Source organism: Myotis brandtii, unplaced genomic scaffold (genome assembly GCF_000412655.1).
Source record: "Myotis brandtii unplaced genomic scaffold, ASM41265v1 scaffold12, whole genome shotgun sequence".
In the NCBI taxonomy this organism is placed as follows: Eukaryota; Metazoa; Chordata; class Mammalia; order Chiroptera; family Vespertilionidae; genus Myotis; species Myotis brandtii.
The window spans coordinates 171,134-179,558 of NW_005354173.1; positions in this window are offsets into that span (position 1 = coordinate 171,134).

An 8,425-nucleotide genomic window follows, 5' to 3' on the forward strand; every position below is an offset into this window, starting at 1 on the left:
TAGACAGCAAGTAGTGTGAGTGCAGAAAATTCAGGTTCTCTGTTATTTTAACAAAGTCTTCACAGAAAGGAGATCTTTGAACTTGCTTTTGCATCTTTGAGCCAAATTATTATTGATATTTAGAACAGAAGTAATTATATCTATTTCTTTGTGAAGAACAGATAAAGAAAGAAATCAGCTGAAAGTTTTCACAGAGAAATGACAGCTTGAGATACTGAGTGTCTATATGAAATAAAACAAAAGGACATAAATGAAAACACTTGACGCTATAGCCTATTTAATAAGAAAGGGAAATTTATTACTAAAACAAACGAAGGAAAAATACAAAGCATCAACTATAATGGGCTGGAAAATACAGAATACAATTTAAACCATACACAAGTAGCACCAGGTAAAAATGGAATTGAAGATCGGAAGATATACAATAAGTACTCAAGTTATCTTTATTCATTTGATTTCATTTGACTTATTTTTTTTCTTAAAATTTACAAAGTAAAACATATAATCCACAATCAATGAAATATCACGGTTTAAAGACCAGAACCCAGAGTCTAGAATCAGATACTTGTGAAGTTGTAATTCTATTTAAGCTTTAATCCTGCCACTTTCTGCTTACAGCAAATTATATAGCTGTAGTTCTTCATTATGTTTGTATGTTTGTGTGTATTTTGTAATCTTTGGGAAAAGCAGAAAAAAATTAGTGTCATTGTTTTAAGTGAGATTATACATACAATCATTACATATACACTGAGTGGCCATATTATTATGACCACCTGACATTTGTAGGGAAATTAGCTATAATTTTGCACTGAAGTTGCTAGAGGGCCAGACCATTACAAATAGGGAAGCAGGTTGTTTACCACGACAGAAGGGATTTTTTTTCTGAAGATATGGGTAAACAACACAATTTAACAGCCTTTGAATGTGGGAGATATATATATATATATATCACCAGATTAAAATCAATAAATCTTAATAAAAATTAGCTCCATTATTTATATTAATATTCCACTATTTATATTTTGAGGTAAAGATCAGTTATAATTAAGATAAACAAAATTAGGTTTCCCCTAAAAAAATCAAGATTCTGAAATCAAGCATAATTTAATTACTGTGGTCTCAAGTACAGGATTAAATGCCCATAAATGAATAAAATTTTGTGTTTTCCAGTTAGTTTACATACTTTACATTCATCTTTGTTTACTTGCATTCCATTGATATTTTATTTTGAACTTGTAAGAGGATTCAGGCAAAACTGTGATGACAACTGGGGGGAGTTTCTTTATCTAGTTGGAAATCATCGGATGCTCAAAGTGGGGGGTACATAACACACTATGCCAACAAGGGAAGATGTAATAAAATAAAATTAAATTAAAAACACAGAGACACTTTCCAAAGGAGGAATGGACATTTCTGAAACTGGAATACATTTATACTTTGCATTCTTGTTCTTCTCCTTGCCTCTGGAGGTCTTGATAATGATCTCTCCTTGGTGTATTTGAGAATGTTATATTAAAACCAAGGAGGATTACAGAAGCATTCAAATGTGGCCTTTGAAGTACCTTAAAGATTCACGAAAAGACCCCTTTGGGGTCAAGGAGTGGTTCCCTTAGTTGTGGGTCATCTTATTCACCATCAGCTCTGTGGTCCCTCGAGGGGGAGGGATTAGTGTGGAAAGGCCAGTGGGTGTGGAAGAAGATATGTTGATCTCAAGTTACAAGAGGTTTCCTTCCATTTCAAGGTGTTTGAGTTTGGACCAAATTTCTGAGTGACCCTAAGTCAAGTGCTTAAAGGGCCAAATTGTAGGCCTTTTCAAGACTGAGTGGAGTATGGGTGTTGTGTCCTGCTGGGGAATTGTCTTTTAGTTCTTGAGAGATAACAAAAGGGAAGCCTGAGTACTGTTGCATGCTGGGAAATTGTTTTCTTTGCTCAAGTATCATAAAAATCTTCCACAACACACTAGGACACAGAAGAAGTTAACTGAGTAATAACGCAGACTGTTTAGCTACTAATAATAGAATGTTATATAATCTTGTGGAAGATTGGAATTTGGTGAGCCTTTTTTTAATGAAAGAGATATATAATGTAAACAAAAGAAAACTAATAGTGATAAAATATCAAAAACTAGCTCAAAACAGGAGACCTCAATTCTCTTCAAATGTATCTCAAATTTCAATGCAAACAAAATATATAAAACCAGTGTATCATTATAGATTTTTCTAGTAAGCCCTAAAGTTATTCAAGAAGATAAAAAGGGCCAAGAACAGTCAGGATCATTTCAAAAAGAGGCAGGATAAAGGAAATTATCCTACCATCTGCCAAAGCTTATTATGTTCTACTAATGAAGTTCTACTTATCTACTAATTAGAAAAATATATTATATTTGAATCAATAGTGGGAAGGTTTAATAGTCCAGAAACATGTTGACAAAGTTATCTTTGCATATAAGAGAGGAAGAAAGCATATTCTATAAACAAATCTCTAGTGTTGGAAAGAATTTCTTACAACGGATAAAAATGCCAATAATAAAATAGGCATAAATACGACAACGCTAAAATGCAAAATTTTGTTTAAAAAAACACACACCATAGCAGATGAATAAGCATGACAGGCAACATTACCAGAGATATACATAATAAAGGGTTAGGTTTCAAAATTTACCAAGACCTTCTAAATTTTAACAAGAAGGAGACAAACTTTGAAACAGAAATAAAAACATAGGCAAGATATATTATAGGCAATATAAGCATAGAAGAGAAAAAAGTGAATGATCAAAAAATACGTAGACACACACAGACATGAAGCCCCACATTACCTTTAACAAGGGAAAAGCAATTAAACAGCAAGAAGGTACCACTTTAGGAACCTGAGATTGTAAAGCCCTGGCAATACAATATATAGATAATTACTCTTGAAACTGCTTCTGAAATGTAAATAGGTACAATAACTTTGGAGAGTAGTAGGTAGTGTCTAATAAAGTTTAAAAAACAACAAACAACACGCAATGTTCAATTAAGTCTTTCCACTTCTAGGTAAACTCTTGCAAATGCACTTATTCCCACACTAGTAGCACAAAAGGGAAATATAACAAACAACTCAACCAAAATAGGGGTGGAGATATTTAAAGGTTCACATAGGTAAACAGAATAAGTTATTTCATAATTAAACAACTGAATTTCATAAAGAAGTTAAATTGAGTAGCACGTGCCAAAATTATGCATCAATAATTCTAGTAAATATTATATCTACAAAATAACAAATTTTATTTTGTTAAAATTTAAAATATGAAAATTAACCTATATTTGAACTTGATATTATCACATTAAGATGTACAAAATACCCATGGGCATGATAAAGACCAGGATGATAACTTTTAGTGAGAAAGTGAGGGTTATGCTTCAAGAAGGCTTCAAATTAATAATTCACATATTTATAAAACCTGCTGTATATATGACAAAATATTAGTAATGGATTAATAAATGTGGTAGCTACACATATGTGTTATGTCATCACCTTTTTTGCAGTTTTAAACATGTTATAATAAAAAAAAATGGCACAAACTAGGTTATATGAAAAAATCACACATACCCTGTTCAGAAATTATTGAGTTCTTGGGATCAAGATTCCATATAATATTCATTTTCTAGACATCTAGTGTTTTTCACACCAAAACTTTTAATTATGTTTTAATTTTCTTTCTAAATGAAAACAAAGGTGTTAGCTTCCTTCAATCACACTCTTGCAATTGAAAATAATTGAAATTAATATTAATAGTGGGCATGCCAAAGGTTATATTTCTGCATAGCAATTTCACAATACATACTGTAAGTCTTTAAAAAGTAGTTATACCTTTAATCTGAAATTTCTAATAACTTACCCTAAGGAAACAACAAAAGGTAAAAATGTTTATATTGAAACGTATTCATTTTGATATTATTTATCTTAAAATTTTTGAAAAATAAACCTTTTAATAGAGTGACACAGGTTAATATTTTGTGATATGTTGTAAAATTGCAGCCATTATAACATTGTTTTCATCAAATACTTAACTATTTTATGAATAAATTGTATGTAAAATAAAAAGCGGTTACAAATTCATAGTGCATTATATTCATATTAAGAAATATGCGACTGTGAATACATAAAGATTTATATGAAAACAAAGATTTATTTTTAAATTTGTCTTATTAAAATATATTGAGAGTATTTTATCTATCACTGTGTATGTATGTATTTATATAATCAAATAAATACTAATGTTCAAAAATCATTATTGTTTTACTCCCCAATTCCAAAATTCTCAACTTTTCATCAAATATTCATGAGGGTTTCCTTGAATTCTGGTAGAGTTGTGTTTTCCATCACTGTAAGTAGAAATGTTAGGAATATTTTAGAAGGGATTCCTGTGAATTAGATAATAATATTGCACCTATGTTTAGTATCCTGATTTCATGATTATTATTGTACAGAAGCTATTTGAGAAAATGCATATTTGTTTTAAAAATACACATGGGAGTATTTGATAGTAAAGCTAAAGAAAGTATCCAACTTATTTTCAAAGATGTAAAAAAGAAACATGTGAATATCGTTAAATAGAAGAGGGATAGAATAGTGCAAGACTGAAACAATTGGTGGATCTGGATAAGGATAAGCAGGACTTCCTGAGACTATATCCCCCCTCCCCCCCAAAAAAAAGTGTAAATTTGAAATTATATGTGAACAAAAGGTTTCCAAGAAATATAAGTTCAGTAAAATAACTCAAAAAAGAAGATTAGGCCTAGCCAGTTTTGTTCAGTGGATAGAGCGTTGGCCTGCAGACTAAAGGGTCCTGGGTTCAATTTTGGTCAAGGGCACATACTGTGGTTGAAGGCTCCTCCCTGGCCTGGGCCCCTGGCTGGGGTTCATGCAGGAGGCAACCAATTGATGTGTTTCTCTCACATGGGTGTTTCTCTCTCTCTCTCTCTCTCCTCTCTCTCTCTCTCTCTCTCTCTCTCTCTCTCTCTCTTCCACACGCTCTAAAAGATCAATGGAAAAATATCCCTGGGTGAGGATCAACTAAAAAAAAAAGAAAAAAAAATTAGCTTCAGGGTATAGCTTTCCAGTTTTTTTCCAAATAGCTTCAATGTAGCCAGCAAGTAGGTTGAGAGAGGCAGACATGAGGACCAACATATATAAGTAGAGAGGTTTGAGAAGCATGTCTTAAAAATATTATTTTTACATAAAATGGGAAGTAAAATTTATATATAAATTTGGTTACCAGAAGAATGGACAGTTGGGAGAGACCACTGGCACTTTGCAAATATCTTCATGATCCCCACTATGCAGCTCTTGGAATCAGGGAGATCAGTTGACCCCTGGTGCCTGCCAGTAGAACACAGCAAAAGTAATATACCCCTTGTACAGTGCTGTTAAGAACGTGCTTTTAGGCTTTCCATAAACTCGCATTCTCAGCCTACACAGATTGAAGCATTGTGTTCTGACGAAGCCGCTTGCTCCCTGATTTACTGCTTGGAAAAAATACCAAAGTGAGCTGCGTTCAATTAGACACGAGCAACAAGTAAGCATTTGCTCTAATTAAAAAATGTCCATACCTATTTCAAAATACCAAAGTGAGCTGCATTCAATTAGACATGAGCAACAAGCATTTGCTCTAATTAAAAAATGTCCATACCTATTTCTACCTCTTTATCTATATACAGCTGCGAGTTCCCAATCACTTTAGGCATTTAATAAAATATATGTGATTACATGACAGGTCTTGAAAAAGTAATTTCTGTTTTTAAAGCAGAATTATTTTTGTTAATTTACTGCCAATCTAATAATTTATGTTTCCTTTTAGGAACTTTACCAAGAAAGGGTTAATATAAGGTGTTTATGCACAACCAGAGCTATTCCTTAATATCTTAAATATTTTTTGATTTGCCATATCAAATCTACAGTGTAGTCTAAATTAGAGCAGAGATGTTTAATCTTCTTTAATGCTTGCATTTGCTAAGTTTTAGCAATGTCTGAGAAGAATTAACTTTGATAGAACAAGCACATATAAATGAATAAGCAAATAATATAATGCAAATGTAAAAAGAAGTAAAGAGAAGCATTCAATAGATAGTAGACACTCTGTTGGCAATTACTAGTGTTTCCATAAACAAAAACAATACTTCAAATAAAAAGACAGTGAACAATACATTTGTAATATTATTACATTGAATGAGGGACAAGACATGTATTTTCATAGTGATTATTATTATATACTTTTAACTTTTTATTTTACATAAAAACTAAATGCCAACTTTTCTTGACTCTCCATAAATACTATTAATATATCCATAATATTGATTTAAACCCATGGCATTTAAGAGCTTCAGCCCTCCATTGTCAGGAGTACACAGCTTAATTTCTAATTTGCTGTATATGTTTCTAAAATTGTTTAATTTTATGAAAAATAGCTAACGGTATTCTTCATTTTTCTTCCAAGCTTAAATAATTAGTCAGCATTTAAAGAAATAGTCTACAACTCATTCTCTTTTTAGTTGGGTCAATAAGAGTTTCAGAGTGAGTAAACATTTGGTTACTGCAGGGAGACACAAATAAAAATTTAAATGTTTATTTGCTCTTATAATGCTCTAAGCAAACTGATTTCATTTGGAAGTTGAATAGAAACCTTCTCTAATATTTGGCCTTTCTCTCTGGCTATAAATAAAAGGGGTGAGTAAAGACAAGATTCTATACATAATCTTATATAATCATTTAGCAATGAGCTGGTTTTAGACTCTAGAGTCTTTCTCACAGTAACTGTTGAACTCTTACAATCCAGGTCTCAGCATTTTTTAGGCTTGTTAAACCCAAGCAAGTCATTTATCCACTCAGTTTAAATTGGTGCCTCTGTAGAATACTAATTATGATATTAACTATACAGTGAGAATTAAATGAGACAGTATGTGTGAACATTGTTTTGTCATCAGCAAAATTCTTTCCAAATAGGAGAGCTGATGTGATGTTGATGATGGGCACAGGGGAGATGTTTAATAGATGCAGCGACATAGATTATGTGGCAAAAGAGAACCATCTATGGTGGAATGACCATACAGAGGGAATATTCCTGTGCTCAGTAGAAGGATAAATGTCATCTTATATCCTTTTTCTTAGTCATTTCTATAAGAAAAACAATGTGGGCTGTCAGTGACTTTATGACTACAGTGATTTTATTTTATCTGCACAAGTGAATTTTCCCCCAATAAGTCCAAGGGACCATGTAGAAACGCAAATGTATATTTTGAAATATGTAATTTTAAATAAATCTGTCACCAATAACAAATTAAATTGACCAGAGCTGCCACTGTTTGCAACAAGACCTAGTAAACTACATTATATTTGGCAGGTGTGGAACCAAGATAAGAAAGATCAGAATTAATAGTTTATGGCATCAGGCAAAATCAGCCTAGGCATCCATCTCCTCCTTAGAGCTGACTTCCTGGTGTTACATGAATATTCTAAGATTTCTGTCTAAGGCTGTCTTCATCCAGACAGTGCTAAGATAGTGATTGCTTCTCTTTGACTCGTGACTTGCTTTCTGGGTTTTAAGGATGACCAAACTGCTTGTCACTGATATTTCCTCTCTGTAGTTATGGTGGTATAAAAAGGACTGTTGAAAATGCCTACTCTGTTACATAATGCTTTTCATTTTAAAGTCTGAAGTTTTGGAAGAGTTGTGATAACATTTGTATAGACACCTATAAGCCTCTTTAAAGAAAGAGTGTTGGTTTTCTCAGTCTTCAACTTTTGGTGCTCAATTATTTTTCTTTTCATAATCAGAGTGTCTTCATTGATACACCAAGTTCAAAGTCAGAACATAAATGTTGATTGTAAAGCTTGGTTCTGTGACCAGCATACTGTAGAAACAGAGATTATCTTCTGTTCTAACATGTAGAACTTCAAACAACTACAAATGGTTATGAAGTTGACGTGTATGGGTGGTGTAAGTAGAAACTAAGACTCCACCTTACTTTAATCACCAAGTTTAACTTTATTAAGAATTTGCCTGCACCCAGAGGGGTGCCTATGTCTAATTTGAACTGAAATGCAAATAGGATAATAGAGACTCTGGCTTTAACATGTTTTAGTATTAAAGAAAACATAAATAGCCCTGCCGGCATGGCTCAGTTATTGAGCATCAACCTATGAACCAGGAGGTCATGGTTCAATTCCCGGTAGGAGCACATGCCCGGGTTGTGGGCTCTATCCCCAATGTGGGGCATGTAGGAGGCAGCTGATCAATGGTTCTCTCTCATTGTTGATACTTCTATCTCTCTCTCCCTTTCCCCTCCTCTCTAAAAATCAATAAAAAATATATTAAAAAACATAAATAAATAAAAACATATGCCATGTTCATGGTATTAAAGACCTAATATTAAGATGTCCATATTAA